The sequence below is a fragment of the Alnus glutinosa genome, chromosome 12, assembly GCF_958979055.1.
Source record: "Alnus glutinosa chromosome 12, dhAlnGlut1.1, whole genome shotgun sequence".
In the NCBI taxonomy this organism is placed as follows: Eukaryota; Viridiplantae; Streptophyta; class Magnoliopsida; order Fagales; family Betulaceae; genus Alnus; species Alnus glutinosa.
Genome location: NC_084897.1, coordinates 6,429,394 through 6,445,809, shown reverse-complemented (window position 1 = coordinate 6,445,809; position 16,416 = coordinate 6,429,394). Strand labels below are relative to the sequence as shown.

The window sequence follows — 16,416 nt, the reverse complement described above, 5'->3', positions numbered from 1 at the left end:
TGCTTGCAAGAATGAATAATTTAAATCCAGAAAATGATTTATAGTTTTCAAAATCGTAAATTGCTTTCCAAAAATTAAAGAGGTTTTTACGGTCAAATTGAAAATAATTTTAGTTGACTATCATTTTCAGGTGCACCAAACACTGAAAAATACAAAAAAATATTACGCCCAAACAAACGGAGCATTAGAAAGAAAGTGGAGATAAAAGATAAAGAGCATGTCTCAGCTCTCTAGTGCCAAAGTTCCTTATTTTTTATTTTATTTTTTTGTGTGTATGTTACAAAAACAGAAGCTAGATAAACTTTAGATTTTCAATTTATTTGTTTAATTTTCTATCCATGCATTTATGAGATGTTGCAATGTGCAATTTGGAAATTGAATTGAGTGACGAATAAGAGAAGTCATTTTCACCTGCTAATGTCTATTGTTTTATTTACTTGTTGAATTGAGTGATAAATATGATAGTTTTCTTTCAATTCTTTTGGTGACAATTCTTTTACCTTTCTAGCAATCCTAATGGATCACCAGCGGCCCAATGGTATGAGAAGAGAGACAAAATTAGATATGAGAACCCAAAGATTTTGGTTTCAAAAACTAAATCTTGAATCTAATTCAATTCCAAATACGAAGCAGGAAAGGTAGAAATTCAACCATATACACTTCTTGACCAAAAAACCATTATTATCTAATTACCACAAAGGTTTGTGACCACAAAAACCAAACACAAATTAGCATTGAATCTTCAACATCAAAGTAGTCAAACGATCAGTGCATTATGGCCACATATAGCCGTATACAACTACATACATCCATATTAGTGAACCTCACAAAAAAGACAACATCACACAAATCACAACAACTTTAGGGAGTTCTGTAAGCGTTGATGTTATCTGAACCAATATTAACTGTAGTTGATGAACATATAGGATCTTCAAGCATGAAAAATGTAGTTGTAAAGGGTGGGTTCGGCTAGAAATGCTATGCTTACACACAAGACTACCCCTCTTCCCAAAAGCTTCGCGGGGGGATGCTCCATAGTTGGCAAAGAGCATTGTAAATTATTCACAAGTAAACAAAAATTAAATAATGGACAAAAATTACCATGATGGAGGATATGTTATAATAAAAATATATATTTACCAAACTCTATTGATCTATTGACCGCCATTTAGCTCACCTCAAAATTTTATTTACAAAGTCCATATAGAAAATAAGATTGTTTATTTTTTATTTTTTATTTTTTAAAAAAATTATATCAAAATGCATTTTAATGACAATTGTTTGCTTCAAATCATTCTTAGGAATGTTTAAATCATTTTGATCTTCTGCCATTTCATTGTCAGTAGTAAATCTTCAAAAAAATCATCACAACATGAATTTAAAGTTCTTTACTATTAGAATTCATCTTAGGGATCCTGCAAGAGGATAACAAATAGTACAATGTGTAAAGACCAAGAAAATAAATAGGGTTTAGCAATTAATAAATTGTGTTTATTAAATAGATGAGACAAATAATTACATTCTAGGTGGTAATATTTATATTATGGAGATATAATATAATAGAGCAAAAATAGAATAATAATAATAATGGGTTTATTTTGATTAAATAAAAATAAGCTCATTGAGTGTGGTAAAATCACACTTGATGATTTAATTAAGAAAGTGAAGAGACAGGTAAAATATTATTAATGGGTTGATTGCAATTAAATAATAATAGGTGGAATTAGGGTGATAAATAATTTAAGATAGTTTCATTTTATTTTGTGGGCTTGTATGTTTTAGAAATAGTAGCCCATGGGTTAAAAAGGGGGGATTAAAATACCATCTTAGCCCATGTGAAAATTGACAAGTTTTAGCCCCACTTTATTCTCATTTCTAATTAAGCTTGAGGGGTATCTTGGTAATCACATTGGCTCCTCCTTTCCTTAGTTCATGCATCTCTCTCCCATTTTTCCCCACTTGTTGACTTTTCTCACTTAAGGATAGGGCGAGTAATGCTACATGTCATACCCATGTCCCTCTTGTATCCCTCTAAAAATAAGGTGGCTTTTAAAATCACCATTGAGCTTGCGATTGATCAAAATTAAATTTTGATCACATGGTGATTTTAAAAGCCACATCACTTTTAGAGGGACACAAGAGGGACATGGGTATGACGTTTAGAATTACTCGGATAGGGCCCACACTTGTTTCCTTTCTTTTTGGTTTCATGTGGCTAGTGCTTCTTACACATGATTCCCATCAATAAACAAAGACAAACAAAAACAAGCAGCACACTTCTCTCATTCACATTTTTCTTTTCTTTTCTCACCTAAACGCACGCACCCTCTCTTCTTTCTTTCCTTCTTTTTTTTCTTCTCCTCTCTTGCCCTTCGTCCCCCACACAGTAGCTCGCCTCTTCTCTTTCCCTTCCCTTTCTTCTTCCTCTTCTCTCACTCGCACTCACGCACACATAGCAACCCATGAGAGAGCCCGAAGTGCAGAAATGCCGAGAGAGAGAACAGATCGTGAGAGAGAGATTTTGAAATGGAAGCTGTCCAGCCATGGGTAGAAGAAGAAAAGATGGGGTTTTTGGCCATGGACGTCCGGTGAGGTAAAAATCGCTAGCTTCCTTGTATTTTCACTTTTGCCCATTGATTTATGTTGCAAAATCAGGTTCTCTTTGGGTTTGGTTTAGGTTGAAATCCTAGGGTTTTTAAAGCCACTAATTTAGGTGAATAATTTTATGGGTTTGGAATGGGTTTTACTTGAAATGAAATTCTAGGGTTTTCATGGGGATTTATTTTGTGGGATGGCCGAATGGTGCATTTTTGTAGATTTTGATTCTTAATTATATTAGCCAATGATTAATGCTTTATTGTAGGTTGTTGATGTTTGATTGGAAATTGATTATTATGTTTATGGATGTGAGATGAGATTTGGATGAAATCTGGTTGTGAATGGGGGCTGATTTGGTATTGATATTATTTTGGTATGAATGGCTTAGGACAATAGTGTATTTCTCTTGGAGTTTCGGTTTTTAGTGATGCTAGATTTATGTTAATGTTCTAAGATAGGTTGGGTTTCATGTATGGGTTGATTTGGGGTTTGTTGTGAACTTGTAGGTTTGAAGTGCTAAGTGGATTGATTGTGTTGATTTGTTATGGGTTATTGGTTTGATGGTGATCTTGTGTGATTATGGGTTTGAGGATATTGTTAAGGATATTGATCGATATATATATATATATATATATATATATATATATATATATATATATATATATATATATAGTAATGCTAAGAATTTATGTTATTTGGGAAGTGTTATTATTTATGGTTGATTGATGAGTATGTGTTAGGCTTGTTGTATGAAGGGTTAAGGTAACCGAATGGATTGTTGTTAGGTTATGATTAACAGTGTGAGATTTTAGAGTATTTTAATGGGCTGATTTGGTGTGGTGCCTATTGGGTGAGTGTTATGGTCATATTGTTGGATGTTTGGGTGCTCGATTGTTGGAGTTGTGGTTCTAGGATTGATGTGGCCGACTAGACTGTGAGTGGTGTTGTTGGAAGTTGGTTAGGCTTCTATGGAGGCTTGACCGTGATGTTGTAGATTTTATGTTATGATGGTGTTAATTGCCTAAGTGTTTGGTTAGAAATACTTTGGATGGAAACCGGTTGGGCTAATTGCTTGTGTTTTTAGTCATTTGATTTCTATAGTGATGTTGAAGGGGATGTTTTGCTTGGATATGTTAGTTGCCAGAGAAGAGTTTAAGTTAATGCATATAGGTCCTATGTTATACGACCAACTAGGGATAGAAGCTAAAATTGCGAATGTATGTGTCTAGGTAATTTCTATAGAAAATCTATGTGTGTCTCAAGCTTTAGTAAATTAATATACTCGAAATGTGATTGTAATCTTGTTTAATAAGAGTTATTATATTAATTAGTTAAATAAGATTAAAGTTCTATAATCTAAAGCTATTTGGATAGTTAGAAACTAATATAAATAAAGTGTTGAATGTACTATTAAGTTAGGCATAAACTTAACTTATGTTGTATATATATATATAAATATGTATATACATGTATATGAATCAAATATGCATTGTTAATGTAATAAATAAACAAGTAGAATAATAGAAGTATCTTAAGGATAATAAGTGATAAAATATGAACCTACAAGCGAGGATTGACCTAATAGGAGTTAAAGGAACTTAATTGGTTCTAGAGATCGAGTAATGCGACGTGTGAGTACGCGAGTGGCTCTTGTGTCATAGAGTATAGAGTTCAATAGCATAGTCTAATGTTACCGATGTATGCAGGCTTGTGTCGTGATTGGAGACGTAGACCTGTTCTCCAATGTAGAGTTCGAGTTGGAGTCCAATGCAGCCAAGGTGGGTATTCCACTCACTGAGAAAGTATATATTTTTATATGTTTTGGATTGATAAAAATATATATATTGTTTATGAAACCGAACCAACCATATGATGAAATGTATATGCTTTGAGATGATTTGTTTAGTTTCGATTATGTTTAAACTATATCAATGATGTTTAAGAGATAGTGCAAGAGTGAAAAGTATTGAATAGATTTAAAGTGTTAAGTTCTACGGTTAAGATTTAAATTATGCAAATTGTTTGAGAACATGTCATGTTGAAACTATTTAGATTTTATAAAGAAACTAGGTTTTGAATGATTTCAAAGTGTTGGATAAAATGCTGGATTTGTTTAGTTTTAAGAGGACGTGATTTAACAACTGCATGATTTCAGCGTGACACAGTAGTGGAATATATACTGGTCAAGCACGGAACATAGAGCATGTAGTATAGAGCATACATCAACAGTAGTACAGGAGTAAAGGAGCAGTGCACACAGTAAAATAGCAATTATCAGCATCGTGGGGGACTGAAGCCCCAGTAGACCCAGTCATGCATATCATGTATAGCATTGTTTAATGAGTGATGTTTTTATGTTATGAGAAGATTTTACTAGACGTGTTGGTATGCATAAGTGTCTTAAATGAAAAGCGCTTATGTATATTTCTATCGGATAGTCATGTGTTAATATCATACATTGAACTTGAAAGTACATGGATACATGATTGCCCGGGTGCGAGTAATGGCATGTCTATGAGTAGAAAGGTTGACTGTTCTTGTTCTCCAGGAAAGACGTGTTAGCATGATTGAGTTTAGCTCTAGTGCTCTCATGATCTACTGACGTTCAAGGCACGAAACTGAAATACGATTAGAGATGGTGTTGCGAGTGTTTTGTTGACGGATGTTGTCCTAGTATGGAAGAGTAAGATGCCATGTTCTTTGCTTAAGACTTATGTGTATACGTGATATCTGTGATGGAGTGATCGTGTGCACATATGTCCAAGCGACCGGTGAAAAGTATTATTATAGAGGAGTCTATATGTAGAATCTTCCAAGCGGTAGATTGGAACTTCTACATATGTTCACAGCTATATAGTATGTTTTAAATGTTTTCTAAATAGTCGGTGTTTGCTGCATTAGCTGTTGGTAAATGGTGGCTAATATAGTGCTTGCACGACTAAAAATAAATAGAGGTTGGTTCTTTGTGAAAACTTAGTTAGTCTTATACCACTGAGGTCCTAGTATGAGGTATACTAAGGCGGTGAACTCATTCTTTCACCTATGCGGATGTGAATACCACCACAATCGTGTAGATGATGTTTCTTTGGCTGCAGGTACTTCGGTATAGTCAATGGGTCGGTAGCAATGTGCTTGGGATATTATGACTGAAGCTCGCCGCGACAGTTGTAATTGTCGGACCATGGGTTGTCCACTATTTTATAGGTTTGGTATGGCTTGTGACGTTTGTGTCACTTATTCTTTGTTAAGCCATTATTGTTATAGTGTTAATAAGACTCAAACAGATATATGTTAAATGGCTCTTTGTTGTAATTAACTTGTGATAGATGTATAAGTTGTAATTTCTGCTATTCAGATTTATGTTTTCCGCTGCATAGATAGATGTATGTTATACTTTGATTATCAGGTACATGTTATGGGGCATGTGCCATATGTTGGCTGAGCGACACGTAGTCGTGCCACTGCGATGACTCGTTTTATGTTTGTATAATAAAAAAAAAAAAAAAAAAAAAAAAAAAAAAAAAAAAACGGGTCGTCACACAATGTACTTGAAAAACGAAATGAAAAAAAGAATAGAGTAAAAATTATTCTAATGTAACAAGTAATCTAACTTATGTTTATAAAATCTCTATAAACATAAATTCATTTAATTAATATGTCATATAGGGCTGTAAACGAACAAAGTTACCCGTGAGCTCGCTTGGGCTCAGCTCGATAAAGCTTGGCTTGAGCACGACTCGCTTATTAAAAGAGCAATTCGTGAACCCGAAACTATACTTGATTATTAAACGATACATACCCGTTTAAAACTCGACTCGCTCATTTAAAGTTCGTGAACAAATTCGTATAAGGCTCGGCTCGCTTATTAGTGCGACTCTTATATATATATATATATATATAGAGAGAGAGAGAGAGAGAGAGAGAGAGAGAGAGAGAGAGAGAGAGTATTACTTATTAAGTAACAAATTAACAATAGTCAATATATATTAATTATTAAGTAAAAATAATTAATTGCTATGCAATATATAATTATATCTATAAGTATCTATATAATATATAATTTAATGATAAAAGATAATTATATGGTTATATCTTATATGATATGACCATTAAGTATCTAATGATTTTTGAATTAACAATTTAAATTGTTAATCATATGATTTAATGAAAATTCTGATGCTTAATCATATTATTCATATAATCATATTATATACATTGACCATGTGATTGCTATAATTCCAAATTAATTGATTAGCATTAAAATCAACAATATATTTCTTATAATCATAAATCAAATATTATCATTAGAATTCATATCATATACATTGACAATGTGATTGGTATAATTCCAAATTAAATGATTAGCATTAAAATCAACAATGTATTTCTTATAATCACAAATCAAATATTATTATTAGAATTCATATCATAAAATGATATGATCATATGTACTATCACTAGAATTTATATCAAATAATCATATAATCTAACAATTTATGTGATATTAAATCTTAAGAGATATGTCACAATGTATCTTTATTATATAATGTAATAATCATATTAACAATACTTATTTGTATCATTGTATGATTAAGAATGATCTAATAATTCATATGATCTAACAACAATAGGTGATAAGATCTAACAATTCATTTTATTAAATTTAAGTATGGTATAATATTCTAAGCACATAATTTTGATTAATACTTATAGCTTATTTTAGCTTAAGTATAGAATAATAACTAAGCACGATTATTATTATTCATATAATCATATACAATATATATAATGTGATTGATATACCATATAATTCCAAATTAAATTATTAGCATTAGAATTAACATTGTGTTTCTTATAATTACAAATTAAGTATTATTATTAAAATTCATATCATAAGATGACATGATTGTATGTATTATTATTAGATTTTATATCAAATAATCACATGATCTAACAATTTATATGTTAATTAAATCTTGGGTCATATGGCAAAATGTATCTTTATTATATGAATCGTTAGATCATATGATCATATAATGATAGTTAGATCATATGATAATGTTTAGATCAGATAATCATATGATTTAAGTATTATCATTAGATACTTATGACAAATATGATTCATACTTATCAGATATAATATTATCATATGATTCATAATTCATAAATATATAATTACAAATTAAATTATAAGTATAAATTATAATCACATAATGTCACATAAGTATACGAATTCATAGTTATACAATAATTAAGTATCTAGACACTTATACAAGGATTGATAATCTAAGATCTGTTTCTGAGACAAATTAAGTGAATAGACAATTCCAATACGTAATCATATGATTTAATGATCATGAAAACTTAATCACTTATATCTTATACACTTATACTTTGTTAGCATATATTAACATATAGTATACTTATTAATTTTAAGTAAAAGTGTATAACATGTACATATTAATTATACTTATATGGTATTCATTAAACCATTATACAGTTATACTTATAATTAACATACTATATAAGTATTAGCATTGGGGAGTTGGTGCATTCGCAAAATACATTAATTAAAAGTATTTGTCCAATGTATGAAAAAAAAGTCATTGACTTAATGCCATTCCAAATTTTAGTATTGACTTACAATGCACCAACACCACATGTAAGTATATAATTAAAATATTATATATACAATTAGACATATATATTATTTATTAAATTAACATATACATATAGTGATACTGATACTTGTATAGAGTAATGATATAGAAAAAAAAAAAATTAGTGAAATGTGTCAAATGATATAGTGATATAGTGGAAGGGGTTGCCAAACGGGGCTTTGGTTCTATTGAATTAATACAAACATTTGCAAAGTATTCATCCAACAGAAAAAGGAAAAAAAAAAAATTGCAAAACGTGTTCTATCAAAACACAAACCCCAAAGTAACTTTGCAAATAGAGTAATGCTTGATGTACATAATTCCTTTGTATTCATTTTATTTTTTTAAAAAAAAGGGTAATTACCTTTTCTCCCCATCAACTATCAAGAAATGCGTGATGCCCCCACGAACTACCAACTCGACCAAAATAGAGCATTCAACTACCACAATTACATACTTTGCCCCCTTTAGTCAATCAGAGTGGTTAAAATAGACGGTCAACAAGTCACGTGACCGTCACGTGTTGTCTAACAAATTTCTCTTCCTATTTACCCTTGTCTTCGTTGTCAGTTCATGGGGGCATGTTGGAAGAGGATGGTAGTTCACGAGGGGAAAAGGTAATTACCCCCAAGTACCAAAGTTATAGTTTTTTTTCTTTTTTTGTAAACGCCAAAAATTCTTTTTTATAATTCAAATCAATTTCTTAATATTTTTATTTGAAAAGGTTTAAGTTTACGTAATTAAACTTTTATATTTAAATTGTTCTTTTAAATTGGTCTATGTATGTATCCTCTCCTGATTAAGACGTTGGTTTTTTTTCTCTCAGCTTTTTGTATGCCGTTTTCCAAGTGACAATCCTCAAAGGATGAAAATGTTTGCTAGAGGAAGGACACGATTTATAATAAGATCTTTGACTTCATATTTTACTAGAATTGATGTTGGTGATTGCCGTGTAGGTAATATATACCAAGAAAATTATATGTACAAACAACCATATTCAGCTACAATTACACAAATGCCATACTATTTTCAACAATAAAATTGAATATACAAATTGAGATTAACAAATCAATTAGTATAGCATAAAAATATGAAGAAATTACATAAACTATAAATCAGGAGAGGATACATACAAATCAATACAAATTACATAAAAATATAGCATAAAAATATGAACAAATCAATACAAATTTAAATATAAAAGTTTAATTATGTAACTTTAAACCTTTTCAGATAAAAATATGAAGAAATTGATTTGAATTGTAAAAACGAATTGTTCGCGTTTACCAAAAAAAAAAATTGTAACTTTGGTACATGGGGGTAATTACCTTTTTTCCCTCATGAACTACCATCCTCTTCCAACATGCCCCCATGAACTGACAACGAAGACGAGGGTAAAATAGGAAGAGAAATTTGTTAGACGGTCACGTGACCCGTTGGCCGTCTATTTTAACCACTCTGACTGACAGAAGGGGGCAAAGTATGTAATTGTGGTAGTTGAATGCTCTATTTTGGTTGGGTTGGTAGTTCGTGAGGGCATTGCGCATTTCTTGGTAGTTGATAGGAGAAAAAGATAATTATCCAAAAATAAATAAATAAATAAATTTGCTTGATGCACACTTTGTGTACAACAAGCATTACTCTTGCAAATACTTTGACGCAAGAAGTATTTGCTTCTTGCATGCGATCTCTTGCAGGTGTGATCTACGGTGAGCTCTTTCTATTGCTAGGCGCCGTGTCTATCTCAACAGTTTGGTTGATTTTTCACTTTCATCCAATGGTGCACAGAAAACATAGGGTTGCCCAAGTATCGCATATAACACTGCCCCTCATCTCGAGTGTTGAAAAAGCAAGCAATTCAAGACGTGTTAGGGCCTTCATTTCACACGGCAGTGTATAGGTTGCAGGTGTGATCTCCTGTAGACATGTGCACCATAAACGCGATAACCCCTCATATCCGCATCTATCTCAACCGTTTGATTGAAGAAAACTGTCATCTAATGGAAGAAAATAAACAACTCCCATTCCAGTAGAAACATGAAGTTTCAGCCTAGCGAATGCCTAACCTCCAATGGGGAAAAAGGCCACCTGACCCAGCATTATTCACGTGATGCTGCAGGATACTGCTGGATTTTGGCAATAAATCCCTTCAATTCTCCCAATGGAGCTTCAATCTCAACGTTTCTTTGGAGTATTTCTTGAGAAGACAAGGGTCAGAAGGTGTGAGTGATGGTAGGTAGGTTTATGGGGAAGCGTGAAAGTTAATTAGAAATTAGCTGATTTGAACTAACTTCAATTATCTCCACTCTTCTCATTCTTCTTTTTCTTCTGTGAAACAATTTCTGCGTGCACCTTCTTGTTTTCACTTCTCTCTATGAGAAACCTTTTATCTTCCCAAATCCTATTCTTCCCTCTTCCTTATTCGCATGCAACTCGCCTTCTCATTTTTACTTTCAATGTCTATTTTATCTTCAAATCTACACGAACATAACTTTATTTTCATTAGATTTATCCCTCTTTTTACTCACGAAGGAGCAGAAGCAAAAAATCATTCCTTTCTACAAAGAAAACCATGGCATTAAGAAAGTCCCCCTTGCAATTTGACTGACTGACATCTGACAAGGTGTTTTCCTTTGCACTTCTAAAAGGACTTTGAAAGAAGTTGGTCATTCGCCATTGAAGCTTTGCAATGTTGAAATCTCAAAACTCTCTCTCTCTCTCGCTCTCTCTCTCTCTCTCTCTCTCTCTCTCTCTCTCTCTCTCTCTCTCTCTCTCTCTCTCTCACATTAGCTGAGCCAAGTGCTCGATAAGGCATTCAGCTCGGATAATGGACAAGCTCGAGCTCGGACAAGGTTTTTCCCTTGGCGAGCGAAGCCAAGCCAGTTTTCCTAAGCCCATCCCGAGCTCGAGCTCTTGTACAGTTCAAACTTCAAATGAGCCAAGCTAAGACAAGCACTACTCACTTGAGCTCGATTTGTTTACATCCCTAGTGCCATGAGCCATCCACTAAGTGTCTTGGGGTTTTGTACTCAGGATCAGAGACGGAGGGAAGGGGGGGCCAGTAGGGGCCATGGCCCCCCCTCAATTTCTTGAAATATATATATATAGAGAGAGAGAGAGAGAGAGAGAGATAAAAGGTTAAAAACCAAAAAAATTCTAAAACTGAATATATTTTTAGCCCATTACCCTTCTCAACAATATAAAAGAAATGAAAATAGTAAACAGTGTTTGATTCCCGAGAAAATGAGGAACAAAAAACTATTGAACCCTAGAAAGAAAAGGGGGAAAAAAAAAAAAAGAAGGAAAAAAGAACCCCAAATATTTTGGAAATTTGTTAAAAAATAGATATGGATCCAGGAGCTTCACCTTGGTGCTACTATTCACTATAACAAGAAACGCTATCATGTTAAGGCCTAAATAGTCTTCCGGAATAGCGCGCTAAAAGCGAGAGAGAGAGTTTCGAGAAGAGAAGTATATGGCAAAGAAAGTTAAACTAGTCTAGCGAAGGGAGAGAGGAAAGTTCGAGAAGGCCAGGACACCCGAAGGGTCTAGAAAAATTATTGGGTTTTGGAGGGAACTTGTGCTTACACGTGTAGTTGTCAAATTATGTGAATTTAGATATTTTAATTATTAAAAATGAGACATGTTAATAATGAAAATTGAGTATATTTTTATTAAGTTCTTACACTTTATGTCGTATAAAAAGCTTTGAGCAAAAAGTTGTCTTTTGATTTTATAAATAAAAAATGTTTCTTCAAAAGTGAAGAAAAAGCAGTTTGGACTGGTTTTTTTTTTTTTTTTTTTTTTTGTTGGCTCGATAACATATCATTAAGGATAGATTTAAGAGGGTCGGTATAGGTCATGGCCTCCCTCAATTCCAAAAAAGAACAAAAAAATTAGGAAAAAAAAAAATTAGCCTACTTTCCCTATCAACAAATTTTTTTGCCCTTAGCCCCTGCCCATAAGTATTTTTGGCTCCGTCCCTGCTCAGGATGATGCACACTACTCGGTCGATCAAGCAAGGCTAGGAGATCCACCGAGCTCTTCTGTCCACATTTTCTATTGTCTATTGAGAGCCCATTTTGACACAATAAATATTGGAATTGAAAACTCTTCATAATATACAAAGTTTTTACCCTTTGAGTTTGATGCCTGCCTTCATCTATTGTAAAGATAAAAAAATATAACTATTTTACTCTGACTAGGTCTATGTTGGATAACATATACAAACTTGAATTCTTATGTCTTTTGTATCAACTTTTACACCGACTTAACGCTAGACCAGAAATTTATAACCAAATATGTTTGGACACTGAATTTGTTAATCACTAAAAACTTAACAATACAAGAGAAGATTCAATTGCATAGAGAGAGAGAGAGAGAGAGAGAGAGAGAGAGAGAGTATCACGATACTTTACTAAGGTTTGTGATAGCTGATGAGTGCCAAAAAGTGTATATTTGGACCCCTTAATTTACATTAGTTAAACCTTTACCTTTATTACTTTCTGATGTTTTGTTTAGTTTTGGTGATTTTACATTTTGCAGGACATAAAGAGAAAAATTGTTATTTTCAAGTGAAAATGCATAAAAGCTGGAGATTTGAAATTGCTGTGAAGTCGATCGATCGAATCTCAAGTTCGATCGATCGAAATTTTCCCGATGTAAAATCGATTGATCGAATTTATGCGGAGCTGGAATTTCAGAAACCCTAGCTAACTCTATAAATACCATTATTTTCTCATTTTTAAGAGAGAGTCGCCGACGAGGCCGCTTAGGAGTGTCTTAGGGGCCGATTTCACTATATCTTAGGGTTTTTGGGTCGATTTTGACCTAGAACTTCAATCTTTTGTAAGTTTATTCGTTTTTAATGCATTCTTGTAGTTTATTTATGCTTTCTTTGTTCATGTCTAGCTAATACTTTCATCTAGGGTTGAGGATGAAACCTCACCAGTGAATTGAAACTGAGTTTCATGCTTGTTTATGCTATTTGAGTCTATGGGCTTGATTTCTCATTGTTCTATTTCGGTTTTTGAGATTATTTTTGGATATCTCTTGTGATTTCCAGATACAAGTGATGATTTGATATAGTTTCATTAAATTGATGGCTTGGGTTTTCATGTATGTTGGATATTCATTGTGTTTCATTCTATGGATACATTTGATGATTTAGTTGAAACTAGATATCTTTTGTGATTTGTGGAAGAATGGATTCATTGAATGATTTAAACTATTTTTGAAGCAAAAGTAGAACATACCTAAGATTTGCATATGAAAACCTCAAAATATGTGTGATGAGCATGAGATTAGGTTGTTGTGATTTGGTGAGTGTGGATTCCAAAACCCTAGACCCTTTTATTTTCATTATTTTTGTTTATGTTTTCTTTTGTTAAAAATCCCTAAATTTGGAACTAGGTTAAAATAGGATTAGTTTGAATAGAGATTAATTTTCACAACACAATTCCGTGTGGGATCGACCTCGCACTTGCATAACGCTATATTGCAAACGATTCGTGCACTTGCGAGTATTATAATTTGCACAACAAGTTTTTGGCGCCGTTGCCGGGGAATTGTTTTTGTTTGTGAAAATTGATTTTTGTTTGAATTGATTTTATTTTTCTACTAGTTTAGATAGATTTTTTTCTTTCATATATTTGTTGTTTTGTTTCTGTTTTATGTTAAAAAAAAAAAAAACAAAAAAAATAGAAAAACTGTTGTTTTTCCGGTTCTATTTCTGCAGCTGCTGCACTTTCTAAGTGCCCTATAAAGTCGATCGATCGAGCAAAAATTCGATCGATCCAACCAAAAGTCAATCGATCGAAAATCGATCGATCGGGTTAATATTCGCTCGATCGAAAGTAAGTCTGAAGACAGCAGCAGAAACCAGAAGCAGTTAAAAAAAAAAAAATCAGTTTGTTTTTAGTTCATTTTGTTAATATTTTGTTTCTGTTTTATCTTATTTTATTGTTTGTTTTTGTTTGTTAGTTTATTTTTAATTTTCAAAAAAAAAAAAAAACACACTTGGTTCATTTCTTTTGTGGGATATTTGCATGCTATAGGGCGCAAGTGAAGCATGGATTTTTATTTTGATAATTATAGTGATTTTTCTGCACAACATGCTTCACCTAGTGGTAGGACACTTGCTCCAACCAACTACCCTTACAGTTTCAACCCACATGAACCATGTTCATATTGCTCTGATCCTTATCATAGTGCTAGTAGTTGTCCCTCCTGGGGACAATTCTGCAATCTTTCTTATGAGCAAATAAACCCCAATTTCTCTAGTCCGGGATTTGATGCAAATCCCAATTTTTACAACTCGAACTGGAGCAATCATCCTGATTTCTCGTGGCAAGCTCAAGCCATGGGAAATTGTGCTCCCCAATTTCAAGAACTGTACCATCCTGGTTATCCGCAGTTCGATAGCCAATCTTCCCATCCTTCATCCTACAATTATCCGGCTTCTTCTTCACAGTCCACTTTGGAAGACACTCTCAAGGTCTTCATAGAGCTCACAAGCCGGGCTATTAGTGATATGAAGAATGCTACTATGGAAAACACTCAAGCGATTGCTAGGATAGAAGGACAGATGGAATATCTGGTTACTGAAGTCACCAGAATAGAGGAAGAAGAGCTTCAAAATCAGCTGATGGCTCAAGGGCACTACATGATTGATGAGGATGATGCTAGCCATTCTGATCATGAGCATGCCCCTGTCATCACCATATTGGAGAGTGAAGAAACTGTGGATAGCATCGGAGGGGAAGGAAGAGAGGAGCACCTTGAGCACACAGCGCCCCCGTTAAATCTAAATTCGTCCAACGACAAGGAAATGAGTACTAAAGCTCATTCCTTCATCATTCCACCCGAGGGATATCAAATTTTAAAGAAGAAATGGTGGAAGGGATTGGTTGGACATCCACATGATCGAGGAAGGCGCTGTAAATTTTCTTTTTACTTTCTGTACATTTAATTTCTTTCATTTTTCATTTCATTTCTTGTTATTTTATTTTTGTTTCTGACAATTAACCTTTTGATGTTTGTTTCTATGAGAAAATATTGCTGTTAGTTTTTGTGGACAGGTGTTTTAGTGTTTAAGTTTGGAGGACGCCTTTTCCTTTTTCACACCTTGATTTTTCCTTACTTCTGGTAATGTATTTCTACACTACACATTGAGGACAATGTGTAATTCAAGTTTGGGGGTATGGAAAAACACTTGTCTGTTTGTTTGTTTATTTATTTTTTTCTGTTTGTTTAGTTATTTTTAGTTGTCTTTTTGTTCTAAAAAAAAATTGTTGTCAAGTTTGAGTTAAGCCATAACTGTGGTTTGCATTTCATCGACTTGCTTAAAGTTTTGAACACATCATGTCATTAGGAATCTGAGTCTTTTGACTTATTTTTGGGCTAGTGAGACTTCACTTGTTTGAGTTGAATTGTTACGAGCACATTAGCATGTAATCTGTGGGGTATGAATTTGTGCTTAATTGTGTATTTTGAGAATTGTTGGATGACTTATTGATAAATAACCTTGGCTTGCAAGATATATATATATAAAATAAATAAAAGAGATCATTTTGAGTTTTTCACTGAGTAACCGGACCTTGCCTCACTAAACATTAAGTGTTCGCGTCAAAAGGTGAGAATTTCAATTTGGTTAATTGTATGGCTAGTTTGGCTTCGTAGCCTTTTTGACTTGAGTAATTAAGCCCTTAGGGATGTTTCTACATCTAGTACCCTAAGACCATCTGGTTCGAGAGCCACTGGCCCAACACTCATTACATGGGTCAACTAGAAAACTTAAGGGAGTCGAGCATTGCATAGCCTATATAAAAAAAAAAAACAAAAAAAATATATATATATAAAATAAAATAATTTGCATATCTTGCCTTGGTTGTTTCATTTGATAGGGAGTCCAATGATTTTTGAGGTACTTATCTTGAGATTAAAATGAAACCTCATAATTGCATGTTAATTTCACTCTACACTTTTGAGAAAATGTGATGTCTTGATTGTCCATTTATGAGTGATTTGATGTTGGATCCCCTGTTGATGTTAATGATGAGGTTTGTCTTTTTAAGCATGCCAATGACGTATGAACCGTGGTTTGTGTAAAAATTCTTTCTTGTTGACAAAATACTGTTTTAATGTTTGTGGGTATCAT

The 16,416-nt window shown here is 33.1% G+C and overlaps 1 long non-coding RNA gene across 1 annotated transcript; it reads left to right on the top strand.

The window, feature by feature from the left end:
* The first annotated feature begins 2,298 nt into the window (after nucleotides 1-2,298).
* On the top strand, nucleotides 2,299-5,972 carry LOC133852343 (uncharacterized). Its single transcript, XR_009895920.1, has 2 exons — nucleotides 2,299-2,593; nucleotides 5,673-5,972. It is a non-coding gene; the product is annotated as an uncharacterized LOC133852343 (long non-coding RNA).
* Nucleotides 5,973-16,416: the final 10,444 nt, after the last annotated feature.